The 20535-nt window shown below is 44.2% G+C and overlaps 1 protein-coding gene and 1 long non-coding RNA gene across 18 annotated transcripts in view; one reads left to right on the top strand and one right to left on the bottom strand.

Annotated features, from left to right (window-relative positions):
- AUH (AU RNA binding methylglutaconyl-CoA hydratase) overlaps nt 1–20535 on the bottom strand; it is a 350873-nt gene that overhangs the window by 220840 nt on the left and 109498 nt on the right. The gene's annotated exons all lie outside the window — the stretch shown is intronic.
- The window catches only part of LOC123592531, a 38795-nt gene that overhangs the window by 13531 nt on the left and 4729 nt on the right, over nt 1–20535 (top strand). The window contains exons 2-3 of one of the 4 annotated variants that reach the window (XR_006709824.1): nt 1109–1172; nt 11335–11423. This is a non-coding gene — a long non-coding RNA (uncharacterized LOC123592531). Of the gene's footprint in view, nt 1–1108; nt 1173–1842; nt 1951–11309; nt 11424–20535 lie in introns of those variants that run through there. The other 3 variants (XR_006709823.1, XR_006709826.1, XR_006709825.1) reach the window with 3 other exon arrangements.

Here is a 20535-nt window from a genome sequence, read left to right on the forward strand (position 1 = left end):
GACACAAAAAGAAAAAGACAAGAGCGAGAACCAATAGAAACAATAAAGAGGGTAAAAAAGACTCACAAAGACCAAAAACAAAACGATCGGGTCCAGGTTTTAGAACAAATACATCTACCATACGTGAATGAATGACAAACTCAAATATATTTGCAGGAAAAAGAAAACTAGAAGTGATTTAGAGATTTTAAAATGAACTAAACAGAGTTTCTAGAAAGGGAAAACACAGTAACTAACATGAAACACTTCAGAGATCTACTCAGCAGCAGGTTGAACACAGCATAAGTAAATTAGAATTATCCCAAATCCAGCATACAGAGGAGGAAAAACAACGATCCGGTCTTGCATAAATCTAGCAGATTCTGAGATGAAAGGAAAGAAGGAACAGACAAAGAATATTTGAAGAGGTGCTCACTGGATATTGCTGAACACTGAGGGGAACCGATTCACCTATTAACAGTACCAGTGAATTAGCGAGATAAATAAAATTAAATCTATACCTTAATAAATAAAATGGTAATCCAAGAAGCCAGAGAGGAAGAAAACAAAATGTAAAGGAAGTAGGCAAACAAAAACAAAGAAACAAACAAGAAAAGAAAAACCCTAACAGACTTCTTCAAAGAACCAAAAATGACACTAGAGCCAACTTCTCAGGCAGAGCAGATGCCAGCGGAGAGTGAGATACTGTCACAGGGCTGAAAGGACCTAACATCCCCCCAGGAGCTGTTAACAAAGGGAAAAACAACAGGCTCAAATGGAGTTAGTTGCGCTAAGCGCAGCCTGAGCAAACCGAGGCTTCATCCCCAGCACACGTGCACTCTCGGCCTCTCCCAGCAACGTGACCTTTGTTGAACCAGACCATGGGAATCACCCGGCCGGCACCAGTGGGCTAACTAACTGCCTGGCAGACCCCCACCTTCCCAGGAAGGAAGGCCAGGGACCTTGCCGGGAACAATCCTCTTCCCGCCCCCTTCTGCCTACAAAAGGCTTCCATTTTGCACAGCACCTCAGAGCTCCCGTCAGCCAGGATGTGAGGCTGCTGAGTCATGAGCTGTTTGGCAAAGCCGACTGTGTCTTCCAACTAACCCGGTTCAATGTCGTTTAACAGATTCAGTGGCAGCAGTGGGATCGAAGGAGTCTTCCATCAGCTTTGAGAACAACAAGAAACTCAGGTATGGCACCTGGGAACCCTTTTGAATTCTCTATCATTCCTGTCTTCCCTGAGGGTCTGGGTCTGCTCTCTTGGCATCAAGCTCTCGATCTAATCGGCTCTCTAGTCCGGGCAGGTCAGCTTGAGATACCAGGCAGTTCCATCTGGAACCGAAGCCACCAGTGCTTGAAACAGACCACAATTCACCATCTGACTAGAACACCCCGGATCCCATACTGGGGACAGCCAGTGGCAGCTGTCGCTCCCCACTTGTTTGGAATCCGTCTGCAATCCCCACTTTGGGGTCTGCTGGTTCTGCCCTTTCCCCAGGCCACGGCTCCACAGGAATTGGAGGTACACGCCGGGCCTCCCCTAGGCCGGGCCGCGGTAACATCCTGAGTAACTGTGGCGGTGCTGTGGGACACACGTGTGTCTTACGTTGTGTACGTAAAGGCTACCGCTAGTGAGTCTCAGAGGCTAAAAAGCCACAAGGATTGGCAGACACGGGTGCAACACTGAAATGCTGTTACGTTACTCCCCATCCAGCCTAAAACTCAATCAGGGTAAGTTGTACACGGAACAGGTTCAACTGACAATAGCTATTCACCTCGTGAAAACGTCTCGTTACCTACAGTGACAAGGTAAGCTGCAAAACATCACATCATTCCCTCCCCATGGTACATCCCTTTTAGGTACTAGTTTGGCTTAGCTAAAAATAACGAAACTGAACTAATTAATAAGAAGAACGGAATCCTTAAGTTCCAAAGAGTTGAGCGAGTCACTTTCCAGCGCTAACGACAACCCAGAATTACCACGGCCGTCATGAGGACCATTCTAATTAGACAAGATCACTCACGTCGGACGTACCCTGGAGAGCAAGGGTTCCCAGATTAGACAAACTGAAAGGGACACCTAATTTTTTTACCGGTATACTGAAATGTTAAAAAGCCTTCAAAAGTCCCAAATAGCTTCATTAAAAATCTCTTTGCAAAAGGCTGATGAATATTTAGAAATGCAAGATCATGAACCCAAGTCCACTAAACTGTTAACTTTACAGCTCCAAGGCCAGAGGCCTAAGTGATACCTGGGTCCTGCCTCATCCCTCGTACGGTGGGGTCCATCATGGAAGCACTGGCCCAGGGGGTCCAGCATCTCTATTGTAATCAACCAGGGCCGTGGGAAAACAGACTGTCCTCAACCGGCCTGTGCAAACGTTTCAACATCTCTGCCCCTAAAGAAGAGCCCCCATATGGGCCGCTCCTCCAGTTGACAGACTCCAAAGGACTCTCGGATAAACTGCTACCAGTAATCCCCTTAAAAGAGCAAAGGGGTAACTAAATATTAAAACGAATGAAAGAACTGGCCAAACTCGGGTAGATTCCGGAGCTATCCTCTCCACCTCAAACCTCACTTGCAGCCTGCAGACAGGATCCTGGAAAACATGAAGGGGCTGGCTAACATTGAAACATCACATAAGGAAAAGTAGGATATGGGTTTCTGGTAAGAGAAGGGGTGAGAAACGGAGATCTATTTTTTATTGAGGGACAAGAAAGTCATATTGTCCTAAAGGGAGGAGACTACAGAATGGGGGGGAGAAAAAAAGCCCCAAATCTGAACACAAATTAAAAAGTGGTAGATTTGTAGCTCAAGCTGGCTAAGTTTGAAATGGACCTAATGATTAAATTCAAAAAAGTAAATGAATTTTATTATCAAAACTACACTGGTACAAAATTACACTTGGCTTTCTTCTGTCAACAGGACAAAGTTTTCTTAGATTATTGGTCTGCTCCTGACTAGGGACTCTGAAGGGTTTTCTTTAAAGCGATCTTCCTAGAAAGCAGAGTCTGTGTTTTATCAAAATAATCTCCTACACTCCATGTTGTCACCATCATCTCTTTGACTTACTGAGACTTCTCAATTAAAAGAGCCAAGGTTTATTTTTTACAATGACTTAACTTCCTGGATTTGCCCCTAAAGTCCTTAACTGTCACTACAGTTAAATACATGACTAAGTATTGTTTCCCCTGCGATCCTATCTGACCAAGTATTTTAAAGCCTTTAGGTAGTTTTGACAAATAAATCAAATTCTAAATCAAGTCTTCTTGACCTTGAACTAGCTTTGGGATTCTCCAAAGGGCCAAACAGCTCAAGAGATCTGCTCTCTCTCCTTATGAAAATGGAGATGTTAATCTAATTAAGCTTATGTTAAATTACATAGGACACATCCTCAAATAAGAATACTGAGCCCTTTTTCTGTTGTATGTATCTTAACATATTCTATATTTTGGACATGATCTTATTTTTTATAAGTTTGTTTGTTTGTTTGTTTGTTTAGAGAGACTAAGTGAGCAGGGAGGGGCAGGGAGCAAGAGAATCCCAAGCAGGCTCCGCACTGTCAGCACAGAGCCCAACACAGGGCTTGAACTCATGAACTATGAGATCATGACCTGAGCTGAGCTCAAATTGGAGGCTTAACCAACTGAGCCACCCGGGTGCCTCTAGACATGATCTTAAAATACTGTATTACAGAAATAACTACATTTCCTTATCAAATGAACTCTGGTCAGACCTTTAACAATGGGCATTGCCAGTTTCTGTCGTTTACAGAGAGTACTTGCACTTAGATGCTTTCACAAAAGTGTTCCTGCAAACGTGCTTCATCTTCAAAAAGATTCACAGAAAGGACCTGGACAACAGGATTCTGAAAACTTTAAGATAACAAAGCTACTGGGTAAGAATTTCCAAAACTAATGGAAAAACTAGATTCAAGAAAAGATTAATTACATGGGACTGAACTTATCAGCAGGATGATGAGAATTCTTTTTTTTAACAATTTAATAACATGTACCTTGGTAAACAAACATGAAACATTTACCTTTCCCCCCCCTCTCTGATCCATCCAGATTTTAGAAACTCTTGAGTATTCTTTTCACGGCAACGTAATTAGTTATCTGCTCCAGTTCAACAGTAATCTGTTTTCCTCGTACAGGACACAATTGGAAACACTGGCTATATTACCAAAGCTTTCACTGAAATGGTATTTGCAGGTAAAATCTGATGGGGAGTCCTTGGCATGGCTTCCTGGCCTCAGGGAAAGGTTCCTTATCAAAGTTTTCAGCAAAGGGGCGCCAGGGTGGCTCACAGCATCGACTTGACGTCGGCCCAGGTCATGATCTCACGGTTCGTGGGTTCAAACCCCACATCAGGCTCCAGGCTAACAGTGCAAGGCCTACTGAGGATTCTCTCCCCAGCCCCTCCCTTTTCTCTCTGCCCTTCCCCTGCTCACTCACGCTCTCTCGCTCTCAAAACAAATAAATAATTTTCAGCAAAGCAGTCTTTAAAAGGAGCTATGGGGTCAATCTCTATTCTTCTACTTACGTAAATAACCTGGCCAAGTTGAATGCAAATAAATTAGTTTTACTGTGCTTATCTTTAGTAAAAATGTAGGGGTGGTCAGAGAAAGAAAAATTATGTCTGTACCTTTGTAAATATCAGATTCTAGTCCTGTTAACTGTCTCCCAGGTTTTGTTATATACCTGTAAACTGGGCTGGATCCTGACTCTTCTGGTTTCCTCAAATGTCTGGGGATGACTTTCTGAACTAGTATTTCCAGTGTTCTCCCATCCTTCTAATGTGGAATGACGAGGAACAAAGACTGCCCTTGGATCTCCTCGGAAGGTGCAATTCCAGGTGCTCCTCACTACTCAGATGGCAGCCGAGCTTTAGCGACTGGAACCTTGGGTACACGTCTCACAGCTGAAGAGAGCTCCACCTGACATCTGGTCCCGTGTAGATGCTAGAGACCCCCAAATAAAATTAACTAGGAAGAGAAGTAGCCTGCTTTCAAGGTAGCCTGCCTTCTCCCAAGACGTCAGATCAAGACATGGTAATTTCACTAAACGTGAAACTCTTTGTTCTTCTCTGTCTTTCTTTCCTTTACTCTGACACTGGCCTGTAAAGATAATGCTATCAGTCATATTCCCCAGGCCATTGCTGAATGAAATGACCATTCGGACTGCTGGATTTGTAATCAGACACTGATCTGTCCATGATGCTGCACTCCATTAACAGTGCCACGGTACTGGGCAGGGTTTGTGCACCAACATGATTTCTCTTTGGGGTAGTTATCATTCTCCTCGGACCTATGAATACCTAGAAGGCTGGCGCTTAACTGGGCAATGCCTCTTAGGATTCTAACCGCACCTGACCACAAATGAATGGAGACACCTCACGCGTCAACTGTCCAGGATTTACATCATCGAGTTTAAAAAGGACCTCCCAGCTCCTTTCATAATCCTCTGGCAGGCCCCAACTTCCCTGGTTGGGAGTAAACGTAAACAAGGCTATCATCAGGAACCTCTCCTTAACTCCTAAAAGTACTGCAGAATCCACCGCTAAGACAGCTGCCCAACAAGAACCCAGAGACGCTCTGGCCAAAGTTGTTCTTGAAGACAGGACAGACCTTGACTTGCTTTTGGCTGGGCTGTGGCAGCCACCACCTGTTGTACCTGGATTAACACTCTTGGGGAAGTTGAAACTCAGCTACATCGGATCACTGAGAGAGCCATTTGGCTTAAGAAAAGTACTCCTTCAACGGGGTCTTTCTACGGCTTATTCGATTCTGACTGGTTTGGGTCATAAGAACCCGTGTCAGGTATCTTTGCCACAAGCATCTGTGCCACCAACATTTTTGCCACGTAACTAACTGGCCACAAAGCAATCTGCCATAAAAGATAAAGTAACGTGAAAGAGGGACACTTGTGAAAAAGGACATAATGAAGCATGAAAAATAAGTAACAAAAGTAAAGAGATTTTATCATGCATACAAAACATTACATTGAAATGTGTGTGGATTCATGGCAATACTGTGCAAACTTGTGATACTATTTTGTGGACTGTACATAAGCACTTGGTTCTAAAGTCCTTTGTTCAGAGCCGTATATATATATAGATTCTTTGCTTGTTGATTTGTTACCTCGTTCTGTGCTGTACGTTTTCTCTTCTTGATGAAATTTCTCCCTTCATTAAGAGAATATCCGTTTCCAAACGCGAGGACGCGTATTTGTCGCTGAGCTTTGTGTTGTCTTGCCAAAGCTTTCCATGCTGTCGCGTGTTCCTGGCGTACTGCCCACGTGTCCGTGTACAGACGTTCCAAAGTTCTGTGGGAAATGTGGCTTCACCTCTGTGCCTTCCGGTCCCTCAGTCTTGCTCCTCCAATCCAGGGTTTCAAACTAAGAAACGAGCGCCTGCCGCAGGTCCGGCAGGTCAGGGTCACACGTCGGCTCCACAAAGCCACGCGTCACGTTGCCAACTGGAAGGAATGCTAACGCTGTGATGCATTTGATTTTCTGTTAAATTCCGCATCTGTCTGCCAGCACAACTTCTATCTGATACCAGTGGTTTTGGGGTTTTTTGCCACATGAAACAAACAGCCAGTTAGAGTGGTATCCAGGCATTCTTCTAAAGGAAGAGACAATACTTTTTCCTCAAAGTCAACCATTAGGGACTCGGGACCTACTCGTGGACATTAAGCGCTTTAGTGTACAAAAAAAGTCTGCTCCCCGGAGGTAATTCGAACAGACAAGAGCCACTACTGTTACTGATCGCTACGTGCGACATACACTTCAACGTTCCGCCACGTAACCCGTCCCTTAGAGTTCACCTAATCATCAAAGGCAGATTTTGTGTAAATACCTGAATTCTGCCTACACCACGTTCTCCGCTACCAAACAGCAAAAAGTTTTCGACATTTTCCAGAAACATACTCCTCAGGAATGACACAACCATTTCTTTTCAGGAGCTAAGTGGAACTTGACTCTTCTTTTGCTGCAACTACAGATACTGCTGAGTGAATTGGTAAAGACAGCACTGGAGAACAAGCGATTGTGTCTCGATGAGGCAAAGAGGCAGTAATTAATGCTCTCAAAAACCAGCTGCATCCTTTATATTGGCCATAGCTCAGTAAGCTTTTGGTTTGGACGAGTGGGAGGGGAGGAGCGCTGGGCAAGGACCCGCAGACGACAGGCTATCCCTCTGGTGCCGTGCGCAGTCTGGCTGTATGCTCCCACCTCACGCTACGGCGTCACCCACCATCTGGGGACCGCCACATCGACTCATCACCGTATAGACCACTACGAGATCTAAGGTTTATATGAAATTAAACATGGGAGCACCAAGTTGACAGAAAAGTGAAACTGTCAACCAGTTGGAGGTTTTTTTAATGTTTTATGGCAAAAGTGCCTTCCAAGCTATTAGTTAATGCCGTAAATTTTGATCCCATCTCTCTCAGTTAAGCTCAGAGTCTAATCAAAAGTGAGGAACTGTTTAAAAAATGCAACAATGGGCCCAAAATGGGAGTCACTTGTGCCAAGCCCCACATCAACCAACCAAGACTTAATACCTAACCTAACTGTAGCCTCAGCCTCTCCCAAACACGTCACCCCTAACCAATCAATTTGGGATTGCCTGGTCAGCACTAGTGAGGCCATCTGCCTGACAAACCACTTCTTCCCTCAAAGGAAGGTGACCTTGCCTAAAACAACCCACTCTTTGCCAGAAATTTCCGTTTTCTGCCCCTTCTGCCTGTAAAGCCTTCCATTTTATACAGCTCCTTGGAGCTCTGTTCTGTTTGATAAAATGGAATGCTGCCCAATTCACGAATCATTAAATAAAGCCAATTAATGTTCGAATTTACTCAGTTGAATTTTCTTCTTTAACAGAGTCTACACCCAATAAACATATTCTTCAAGAATGAAGGCAAAAACATGAAGATAAAACTCTGTCCATTTCTCATAGCAATATCAGACTGAAACAAAGCCATTCAAAAACAAACATACAAAAATGAGAAAAATCCTTAATAATGTGGATCTATAGCCCCAAACCTATAGGTAGTAAAAGGATTAATGCATTTTTAAAAAGCTCACAGGGCAGGGGGCACATTCACTAAGCAAAGTTTGAAGACAAATTAGTAAATAGGGAAACTGGTAAAGCGGGGGTAAATGGGCAATTGGGAAAAAAAAAAGGCACAAAGAACTAATTCTTAATACACAACAAAGTACTGAAACTCAAGTTTCAGTACAATTTAATAGTAAAGGAAAAAAGCAAAAGCTGTGAGCAGACAATGGAAAATTCAAATAGTCCACAGGGGACCAGAATATGCTACTTTGAAAAATGCCACTTTGGCATAAGGATTATTTTGAGCTGAAAGCAACTGAGAAACAGCAGACATAGGAAAAGCTCTAAATACAGCATTAAGTTTTCCTTTTGTAAAAGCAAGGTACATTTGTACAGGAAATTTCCATTGTAACGGCGTCTCCCTCTCCAGCACTGGGAGGAGGAGCACAACTCAACACTCCTCTTGGACCAACACTCCTCTTCAGTGGAGAAGGCAGCAACACAAATCTGCATGGTGAGCCTCCCTAGACAAGGCTTTCCCCATACATTTCCATAACCTACCTCTCACAGAAACCCAAACCCCTTTCCTTTCATTTCGCCTAAGATGGCATCTGAGCCCCTGAGTTCTAACCACCTCCTGGAGTTACTAATCACTGAGTTTTCTCCCACGTAAAGGCACACGGTAACACAGTTTCCCTGTTAGTCTGTCTTCTGTCAGCATAACTTCCAAGACCCCAGGCAGAGGACATCGGAGGGCAGAGGAGTGTTCGCCCTCCTCTATAGGCCCTTATAAAGAGAAATGAAAGTTACATAACCATGGAATGCCCTTCCTGACTTGTGACACTGCAGACATCCCAAGACCAGCAACTGTGTTGGCGAGGTGCCAGGGGTGCTGACCCCTGTGCAGGAAGGTCAGCAGGACCTGGGAACAGCCCCCTCAGCCTTCTCACTTCTCGGACGCTACTCGACGACAGACCAGTGATGATGTGAGATGCTGTGACACACAGACGAGTTCTTCCTAGTGGCTGCATAATTACAAAAGACCAAAAACAAGGCAAGCGTCTATAAGTAGGGGCAGGCTGAGTAGACTACAGCACATCTGCCCGACAGAAAAAAAGGAATGAGGAAGACATCTTTGCGACTAGAGACACAAGGGTTTTGGCTGTCTACACACTGCTATCCTGCGCAGATGATGCCTGGGTCATATGGGTCACATGGCAGGTGTACGCACAACTTCGTTAAAAATGCCAACACAGGGGCGCCTGGGTGGCGCAGTCGGTTGAGCGTCCGACTTCAGCCAGGTCACGATCTCGCGGTCCGTGAGCTCGAGCCCCGCGTCGGGCTCTGGGCTGATGGCTCAGAGCCTGGAGCCTGTTTCCGATTCTGTGTCTCCCTGTCTCTCTGCCCCTCCCCCGTTCATGCTCTGTCTCTCTCTGTCCCCAAAATAAATAAACGTTGAAAAAAAAATTAAAAAAAAAAAAAAAAATGCCAACATGCTCCCTAAAACTGGCTGTACCGTTTTACAATCCTGTGTGCGGTATAGGAGAGTTCCAGAAGCCACACCCCTGTCACTATCTGGTACAGTCAATGTTCTTAATTTGAGCCACTCAGCTTGGTATTCAGTGGTGTGCCAACGTGGTTTTAGTATGCATTTCCCTCATGACGGACATCTTGTCATGTACTTATTTTCCATTCATAGGTCCTCTTTGGTGAAATGTCTTCTCCAATCTCTTGATTATTTTCTAATTCGGTTTTTTTTTTTTTAATTTAAATTCAAGTTAGTGAACATACAGTGTAGTCTTGGCTTCAGGAGTAGAACCCAAATGACTCATCTCTCACATAGAATACCCAGTGCTCATGCCAACAAGTGCCCTCCGTAATGCCCATCGTCCATTTAGCCCCCTCTTCCCCCCAGCAATCCTGTTTGTTCTATTGAAGAGTCTCCAATGGCGTGCCTCCCTCTCTGTTTTTATCTTACTTTTCCTCCCTTCCCTTACGTTCATCTGCTGTGTTTCTCAAATGCCACAGATGAGTGAAATCATATGATATCTGTCATTCTCTGACTGACTGACTTCACTCAGCCTAACACACTCTAGTTCCATTCACGTTGTTGCAAATGACAAGGTTTCATTTTTTTCTTATTACTGAGTTTTGAGGGTTCTTTACATACTTTACAGGCTGCCAGTCTTTTATCAGGTATGTGATTTGCCCCTATTTTTCCCCAGTCTGGGACTTGTCTTTGTATTCTATTAACAGTGTCTTTTGACAAGAGATTGATCAAGCCCAATATTTTCATTTTGTCCTTATATAGATTGTGTTTTTGGTCTCTTTTCTAAGAAATCTTAACTTTCTAACCCAAGAGCACAAAGATTTTTTTTCCTAAATTTTGTGTGGAAGTCTCATAGTTTTAGGTGTCACACTTACGTCTATGATCCATTTTGAGCTCATTTTTATGTACAGTGAGAGATACAGATCAAAGTTAATTTCTTTGCATATGTTCGACCAATTGTCGAAAAGATTATTCTTTCCCCTAATTTTTAGACTTTATGCCAAGCTTTATTTTTAAATGTTTACATTTGGGGGTGCCTGTGTGGCTCCATTGGTTAAGTGCTTGACTTCAGCTCAGGTCATGATCTCGGGATTCATGGGTTCGAGCCCCATGTCGGGCTCTGGGCTGACAGCTCAGAGCCTGGAGCCTGCTTTGGATTCTATTGTCTCCCCTCTTCTCTCTCTGCCCCCTCCTCCACTTATGCTGTGTTCCTCTCTTCCACTAAAAATAAACATTAAAAAAATTTTTTTTAATAAGTTACAACAGTAAGTGTTACATTTGTATTATTCATTCTTTCTGTCTTTCAGGGGCCTGCTGAGCATGTCCCAAAATACATTCCTTCTTCCTCAAAATGTCTAAAAGTATTAGTTCTGTAACAAAGAAAAACTAAAGGCACAGATTCTTAACAGCGTTGCATTTTTGACAAGGGATGCCCTAGCCTAAAAGCTGGAATACAAAGAAAGCCCGAGGGCGGGCGAGTGGCTCCAGAGGCATTGGACATATGGCCTAGGACATGGTCGGGGCTATGGGTTGGGACACGGAAATTTCAAGCGTTGGCAGGCAAGCCTTACACTCTGGCCACCTCTCACGTACAGAACACTAACGTGTGCTTACTGATCCCCACTAAGATGCAGTTACACACACGCGCACACACACCAGAGCACTGCTATAATTCGTACGCTAGCCTAATGGCATTTCTCTGTTCACGGTCAACAGTATAACAAAGCATCTATGGCTGCAGGAGAGAGCTCACGTAAATGCCGAAAGAGAGAACACTAGAAGAAACAGGTCGAGAAAGCGAGACTCCCGAACGCTGGCCTGGAGCTCTCTGACAGCTCTGGTGGCTGCGGGAATAGGAAGGCCACGTGGCCCCGGGACTCACTGAGGAAACAGTCTCTCACAAACCATCGTGTCAGCCTCCTTTTCCTGCTACCTCACCTCTGCAGCTGTTCTTTTAGCTGACTGCACAAAAGAATGTTTGTTCAGGTTTTTTGTACGGTAACGTAAAATCAACCATAAAACAGATACACTAATACATACTTAGTGACCAAAGACATTTTGTACCTTTCCTCATAACTAGGAATGTGACAGATAAAAGTAGACTTAAAGAGTACGTTCGGAATATGCTTATCGACCACTCTTTTTCTTAGTTTTAAATTTAAAAAATTTTTAAATTAAAAAATTTCTTAAATTCAGAGACTCTTTGGAAATTGTAGTCTGTGCTAACCCCTTCTTTTGGGAAACAGAAAAAACTGAGGAGATAAACGGTCTCCAGGTCCAGAGTGAAGGGCAGAGAAGCTTTAAAAGGACCAGCCTGCGCCAGAGAAAGCAGGCGGTGCGTGGCCACCCGCCCCCTGGTGATCCGGGGCATCCTGTGAAGTCCCACCGCCCCGCTGGCCCCCCAGGGCTCACTGCCCCCCACAGCCTGTCCTGGTGAGCACATTCCTCTCACTCCTTGAGAAGCTGTCTTATCACCACAGCCCTGTCAGGGTCATAAAGGTCACTGCATCAGTTGGCAAACATTTAGGATGTTTTCAGAGTTCTCACTCTCTGCCAGGTCTGGCGTAGGGCTCGGGAATACCAAGGAAACTTCCTCCTCGGTGTTTCCACACATGCACACAGCAAAGTCCCCCGTACCCCCAGGGAGCTGCAGGACGCGTGACCTATTAGCTGCAGTCCCGTGTTTTCCAAGTATTTGGTTCTAAACTGGTGGTTCAAAACCTTAAAACAAAATGTTGAAGGCATATTATGTTTTCTTCTCTCTGGAACACAGCGCTCACAATTTTCATCTCACTAAGAGGAAGAGAACTTGAGGGCTCCAGGGTCTCCCGAGTCGCAGACTTCTCTCTACTCTTACAGCCCGTCCCTGCCCGGCGTCCTATCAGACCGTGCACTGCTGGGAAGTGGGACTAGCTACCCAGGGGCTCTGCGTCCTCCGACTCAGACAGGGGTCCACATTTCCCACCGGGAGGACTCCTGGTTTCACACCAACACACCCTTCCGGGAGTTGCGAAGGCACAGAAAGGCCTGATAAGGAGAAATTATTCGTGAACAAACTGGAAACTTCCCTCAGAGCATGGGAAGGCCATGAGCCCGTCGACATCCCTGCCGTGGCCTAAGAGGAAGGATGCGGCCCCAGAGTCTGGGGGCGGGGCTGAGGTCCCCGCAGGGATGCCACTTGGCCTCTGTAGTAAATCAGTGTCATCATCTTGCAGGGGAGGAGGCTGGATGACCTTGCCGCCATGACTCCTCTGCAAGATAGAGCCCGTGGGCTCCGGCCAGTCCCTCCGGAGCAGCCGCACAGGCCTCCCGGAGCCGGGAGTACATGAACACACGTCCAAGCGCTGGGCTCTCTGCCAGGACTGGACAGCGAGCTCTGGTAGCTAGCTCCAGTGTCAGTAGGGAACTTTCTCCTCTCGTAGGCCCTTCAGCGGCACAGGGGTGGGGTTTCTGGGGCGCGAGTGCCTGTACGCTTACTCCTGTTGGGTCTGTACTACTTACAAAGTGGCTGGGTTTCTGAGAGGAGTCATTGGAGGGTGCAGAACACAAGTCAGTCACTGACCGTGTGTTCACTACAAAGCCAGAAGCTGTGGTTTCCACTGATATAAACTCCCAATGAGCCTGTAAAAGAAAGAGGAAAAGGGAGCCGAGTGTGGCCGCAGGCCAGGACAGAGGGGCTGCCCTGCACCCCGCGCCTCCTCCGTACCTCCTTCCTTCCCTGAAAGGCCCACAGCCCCGAGCCGTCCTTCAGTTCAGCACAAAGTTCGGGATACTGCACGGGGCCCTCGGCACGGGGGTGATCTGACTGCATTGTGGGGCAGCTTACGTAACTATTTTCACCATCCCTCTCCTCTGAAGGGAGGATTTGAATCCTCTCTGCCTTTCGATGGTTTTCTGTGTCTAGCTGAGCCACAGAAGTTGTTGAGGAAACCTACCCATCTACCAATCTTTCTTTTCTTCCCTTTTTTTTTTTTTTTTTTTGAGGGGTGGGGACGGGTAGGGGGAGAGAAGCAGAAGTCATTTTTGAAAACTGTACCACGTGATCAAGAGAGAGTTACATGAGAATAACGGTGCCTTGTGAAAGAACATTCATAGAACAGCAAGGGGACATTTACCTAGTGCTTCTGATGTGCCTGGCCCTGTTCTAGGTGCTTTGTAAGCTCACTTAATTCTCACACCGAGTCTGTGGGGTGGTGCCAGAACCCCCGCTTCGGCCCCAGAGGCGATCGTGAGTGCGGCTATGTGTTCATACACGGGCATCACTACTTTGCAAGACTGCCGACCTCACGGAAACCCAAACCCCACGGGCTACGGAAGCACGAAGGGTAGGGGACACCTGGGTTACCAAGGAGGTCACATACTGGAAACAAAAAGCAGTGAGATGCCTCTCGACATCGATATAATACCTGTCTGGACTGAACTGGAACAAAGTTATCATGAAACCCTAAAGGCAAAGAAACAAAGCCATTAAAGTTGGCCTTTAAAATGGAGAACAATCTGTTAACGTTCATATTCTTACTACTGGACCAAAATCACAGAGAGAATAGACGAACATTTAATGAGAAAACTTCTTGTTCCTACACCAGTTGTTACTAGTGTTGTTTTTATTTCCCTTTTCCTTTAAATCCAATTTAGGAGTTAGAATATTTAGAAGTACACTAAGGTCTATTCCTCTCTAGAAAACGACTCATACAGTTTCTTCAACAAGATCCTCTCGTTGCTCGAAGGAAGTTTAAAGCAAGCCAGTATCGAATATACATTCCAACCTCAGATGATAGGTAAACGACTTGTTTCCTATCCAGGAGAACTCCGGAGAGCGCAGTCCGGCAGCCATGTTCACACTTACTAAAATGCACTCTCAGGGGTTCTCTACACAGAACAGTGAGAAGTGAAGTGGACGAACTGCGACTCTCAGGGTTTAGCAGATGCTCAGACTCCATACCTGTCAGGAAGTCATGACATACGCTCAAGACTAAACCTGTCCACGGTATGCTCCTCTGTATCGTGCTGAGTTCACAAGCACGGTCCACAGACCCTCTGTGCAAGCAGAAACTAAATTACGGCCTGGGATAGAAGACTCCAGAGACACATGCGGGATTCCTAACGAGACGGAGGGGGCCGTGTGGCCCCCTCACCCGCAACAGGCATCGCTCTGTGTCCACGGACTGCGATTCTCGTCAAGTGTGGCAAGACGCTGGCTCTCGTGGCCTCATGGCTCTTCTGTGATCCCCAAACTCGAGGGCTGCGGGCGGCTCCCCGAAGCTGTTTCCTCACCCCCCTAGGGTGCCTTGCAAAGGAACACTCCAGAACCTTCTCCCAAACTGTCCCTCAAGGTAAGCTAAACAGGTCTCTTTGCAGTAGATCATCTCTGTGTTCCTCAAAACGTTACAACAAGTAATTCTCCTGCATATAAACCGTATTTTCATGGTACTAAATAGAACATGATCCCAAGAAACTGTAATTATGTAAGAAATCAGCAAGGAGTGAACAGAACTACACCTCAAACTAATTAAAATGGAAAGAAAACGAACGTCCATTTTGGCACACTTAGAGATCCGTATCCAAACACAAGAGCGGCAAGAACATAACAAATAGGCGTGGGTTGTCCTGAACACACGACTGCGGAGACCAGACGGAAGAAAATCTGCCAGAGTGTTAAGAAGGTCACTTCTGGATGGCGTGCACAGACTTACTCTGCTCATCTTAACTTCCTCGACTTTGTGACTTGGGGCTACAACGGCAAGGTACTCTAAGTGCTGTCACCAGTGGCATGCCGGGACCCAGGCAAGCCTTCGCAGAGGAGGGGTGCGGTGGGGACTGAAGGCAGCAGACCTGTGCGGCTCGGCCCGCAGCCCCACGACAACAGGGAGGGTCTCCAGAGGCTGGGGGGGGGGGGTGTGTGGCGGGGGACGGGGGGAGTGGCGTGGGCACCGGGGCGCAAAGGGCAACGCTGGGAAGAAAGCTCCAGTCTTCGATGCCAGGGCAAGGTGATGCTTTCTTTGGTGAGGTCAGCTGCTGAAGGTTCTGGAGTAAATTAACTCGGCAATCACCACAGGGACATAAATGTACCACGGAGAGGACAGAATCCCAGAGCCCAGTTACAAGACGCCAGATGTGCTCAGGGCGCAGGGAATGAAGTCTGGATTAACAGAGTAGTAGAGGAAACAAAAATGAATTCTAACACGAGAGACGGTTAATCTAAGACAGCCACGTGTCCAAGCATCTCCTCAGTTAATAGAAAAAGTAAACAACTACCTATATTAGCAACCACGTATGTGCTGTCATGCAGTATGTTTACAAGTAAAGAGTATCTTCCTGCCACCAGAACACTTCTCTCAACCAACAACAATCCTGACTAGTAGAGTGGGGCCATCAATACATCAGCAGGATCGAATACCTGAATTAGCTTCGGGGACCCTGGAGAAGGTTCAAAGACTCAGTTTCCACAACCGTGATATGGGACGAATCTACCTCTTGTGGCTTAATGGAGAAATACAAGGCAATGAGATAATGCCCCTCGCAGTACCTCGCGTACAGAATAAACTCAAAGCTCAACTGAATCAGTTTATATCCTGGAACTGAAAATATTCCAAAGTGTTGCAGGAAAGTGGCAGTGAGTCCTAAGTTTAGGCTTGTGAAAGAGTTTACATATCCCTAAGTTCCCATTTGGGTCACGGGTTTGGAAGGGTAGTCTTCTGACAGTAATACAAACTCACTAAATGTACACACCAGTATGTATACATCTGTTGGCATTACAGCAAACTAATTAAAAATGTTGGCATGCTATCGACCCTTAGGATACTAAATATAGCCCCAGCTAAACTCAGAATAACAAATTTCATATTCAAAAACCTACGAATGATAATCCACATTGCTGATTATATCTTTCGTTATGGCTGAAAAAATTTTAATATTTCCGTTTTAAATGGTCTCAAAAGAGCGGTTTTTCCATGAAGGTATCTTGAAATACAGTGACATCATATATTTTATCTAGTGCTACAGTTTACTCGCTTTTAATTTGCTGCCCAAATGTGTAATATGTGAGTCATGGCAACACTACAAAAGAATGTCGTTTTTAAAGAAAAAGCTTTGCACAGCTGCTTGTAATAAAATAACCAAACCTCGGAGCAAGGCTGATTAGATAAAGATAAATATAGTAACACATGCAGAAGTCTGAAATAGATCTGAGAAAAACTGTCACAGAGGACATTTCCATGACTGTCCTGACAAGTGATTTTTAATAATTAAATGAGCCTATACATGCATATGCATAGTTTTACATAAAAGCTATTTATAATATCCCCTTACAACGTCACAGAATCATAAAACTGTGCATTTCATTTTAAACTCAATTGCTAACTTGGTACACAGAAATCGTTTATAAATGGCCTTTATTATTTAAAGTCGTACATATAATGAGAATTAACTTAGAAGTCTTATTTTAATTTTCAAAAACAAGCTAAATGCTCATGAAGCAAGGCGCTATAAATTATGTTGCTCTATTTTAAACACAGATAAAGAACAAGGTCTAACTTCTGGCATGTTATCCTCTTTTTATAGGAATTAAATACAATTAAATTTAAATCATGTCATAAAAACATCTAGCTTCAGTTTCTCTCATTTTAGAAACAACAGAAATCGATCTCTCTGTAATATACAGAAGTATCTGAAATTGCTTTTGACTAGTCTATTAAAATCAGTGAGTGAGGCTAAACTGTAAAACAAATACACATCTACCCAGATTGCACCAATTAAGCTTATGTTTTATTTAGTGGCATAAAATAACACTTCATATAACTTACCCTAAATTAACATTTGCTAATACAACTATGACCCAGATTACTGTGAAACTCTGACACGTCTTGCGAGGAGAGAAGTGGGACTTCCTTTGCCGGCCCCTTGCGACTTCTGCTCCGTGACCCCACATGCCTGAGTCTCTTCCCGCGGTCCGTTCCCACACCAGAGTCATGATGACTTGTTTTCTTTACCTTTATGCTAAGTCTTGAGATCAGGCCTTGTAATTCAGCCAACTTTGTTCTTTGAATCTCCATAGACGTTTCGGAATCACTTGGCCACTTCACACAAAAAAGGCTAAGGTTGCACTGACCCTATCGATCAATTTGAGGAGAACTGACGATGTTATAATTATTTCACCTTCTGACATATGAGCAAGTTCCATCTCTCCGTTTATTTTGGTCATCTTTCATTTCTCTCTGCCATGTTTGATGGTTTTCGGTGCACAGATTTCACACACATTTTGTTACGTTTATTCCTAAACATGTCATATTTTCATGCTATTGTAAAAAAGAGTAACTCTTAAAATTTCATTTTGCAATCGTGCATCGCTAGTGTGTACAGAAGTACAACCCATTTTTACGTCTGACCTTGTGGTCAGAGACGCTGCCGGGTTCACTTACTAGTCCTAACGGTTCTTGGTTAAGATCTTCTCTGAACATGATCGTGACACCTGTGAATGCAGGATTTTAATCCTTCTTTCCAATCTGCATGCCTTTTATTTCTTCTTGCCTCACTGCACTGGCTAGAGCCTACCGTGCAGTGTTGAGTCTCAGTGATCAGAGTGGACATTCTTGCCTTGTCTCCATTATTAGTGGGAAAGGGTTTAGCTTTTCATCACTGCCTGTATTAGCTATCAGTGTTTTATAAAGGCATCTGATCAGATTGAGGAAGTACCCTACTTACCAAATTTAACTAAGAGCTTTTTAAAAATCACGAATCAATGTTGAACTCTGTCAGATGCTGCATACCTGCAAATACTGAGATGATCATACACATTTTTATTGTTTATATGATTAATTATACGGATTCACAAACGAGATAAATCCTACTTAGTTGTGATGTATTATCTTTCTTTAAATTTCTTTTTATTTGCTATAGAGGTTTATTGATTTTTGGCTGACTGAGGACTGGATCTGTGGTGCCCAGAACAGCCCCTGGCACTTAATACGCTTTGACACAATTTAATCGGGGTGGGTAAGTGATAGAGCGAGGGTGCATGCAACAAACAAGTGGCAGGAGCACGGCCAGACGGAGGTCTTCAAGCTCCTACCATGTAGCGTGACATCGGTGATGCCCGAGTCAGTCATGACCCCCCACTCCCTCGCCTCTAGCCCCAGCCTGCTGGCATTTCAAACACAAGAAAGCAAAAGACACAAGGAGAAATACAGCCGCAGACTCCCGACGCCGAGAAGCAAAAGCTCCCTCCCGCAGCCCCTCCTTCCAGCGTTCACAGTAATGTTCCTGAATGCACATCCGCCAGGGGCTCCTGTGAGGGTGTACCTCCCATACCCAACTTACCTGTTTACAGATTACTGGGTCTGATGTGCTGAAATTGTTAGGAATCATAACATCTGTCTTCACGAGGGATACTAGTCTGTAGATTTCCTTCCTTTTAGCCACCTTTCTCTGATTTGGCAAGAAAGTAATGAGGACCTCATAAAATAAGTCCAGACCTATTCTCCCCTCTTGTGTTTTCTGAACGGACTCAGGTAAGATTGCTAGTATTTCTTCCTTAAAAGGTTGATAGATTCCATCAGTGAAGCCATCTGGGCCCACCGTTTGGTTTAAGAAAAACATTTAATCACAAATTCACCCTCTTAAAAAAAAATACAGAAGTATTCAGATTTTCTATTTCTTCTAGTATCAGTTTTGGGTTCTCATAGGTCTTTCCAGTTGGTGAATTTCTTGGCATAACGTCATGCATGATATTTTTATTATCCTCTAATAGCTATAGGATTTGTAGTGATGGCCTATCCTCTAATCAGAATATTGATAATTTGGGTCTTCCTTTTTTCGTTTGTTTCTTAATTATCAGGTTAGCTAGCATTGTTAAACATTTTTTTTTCCCTTTTTGCCCCTGGTTTTATTGAGTTTTCTGTATTGTTTGTGCATAGTCCTTTGTCACTAATTAATTCCCTGCTCTTTGTTTTCATATTCAAGTTAGTTAGCAAACTAATTCCCTGCTATTGAAAATAGAGGTTAAGGGGCGCCTGGGTGGCTCAATCGGTTGAGTGCTGACTTCAGCTCAGGTCATGATCTTGCGGTTCGTGAGTTCGAGCCCCACGTCAGGCTCTGTGCTGACAGCTCGGAGCCTGGAGCCTGCTTCGGATTCTGTGCCTCCCTCTCTCCTCCTCCCCCACTCACTCTCAGTCTCTCTCTCTCTCTCTCTCTCTCTGTCTCAAAAATAAACATTTAAAAAAAAAAAAAATAGAGGTTAAATTCACTGGTCCTAGATCTTTCTTTTTTTCTAACGTAAGCCTTTAAAGCCGTAATTTCTCTTTAAGCATTACTTTCTCACATAAAATTTAATGTTGTTTTCATTTTCACTAAGTTCAAAATATCTCCTATTTCTCTTGTGATTTCTTCACTGTCAGGTGTACTTTGAAGTATATTCTTTTATTTCCAAGTATCTAGAAACTTCCATATAGTTTTCAGTTACTGATTTTTAATTTAATTCTGTTGGGGTAAGAGAATACAGTATGTATTATTTCAATCTTTCAAATTTAAATGAACATTTATTGAGATTTATTTTATGTATTTAACTCCCATATTTCTAATTTTTTTTTTTAGAATTTTAGGGATTTCTGGGTTTTTTAAATGTTTATTTATTTTGAGAGAGAAAAAGAACACGAGCAGGGGAGGGACAGAGAAAGAATCCTAAGTGAGCTCTATGCTGACAGAACAGAGCTCGACACGGGGTTCAAACTCACAAACCGTGAGATCATGACCTGAGCTAAAATCAAAGAGTCTGACACTTAACCAACTGAGTCACCCAGTCCCCCCTCCCATATTCCTATTTTGATGAATACTCCATGTACAGCTTCAAAAGAATGTGAATTCTATTGTTGGGTAGAGTTCTCTGAAAAGATCCATTAGGTCAACTTACTTCATAGTGAAGTTCAAGTCTTCTATATCCCCACTAACT

The sequence above is a fragment of the Leopardus geoffroyi genome, chromosome D4, assembly GCF_018350155.1.
Source record: "Leopardus geoffroyi isolate Oge1 chromosome D4, O.geoffroyi_Oge1_pat1.0, whole genome shotgun sequence".
NCBI classification, from domain to species: Eukaryota; Metazoa; Chordata; class Mammalia; order Carnivora; family Felidae; genus Leopardus; species Leopardus geoffroyi.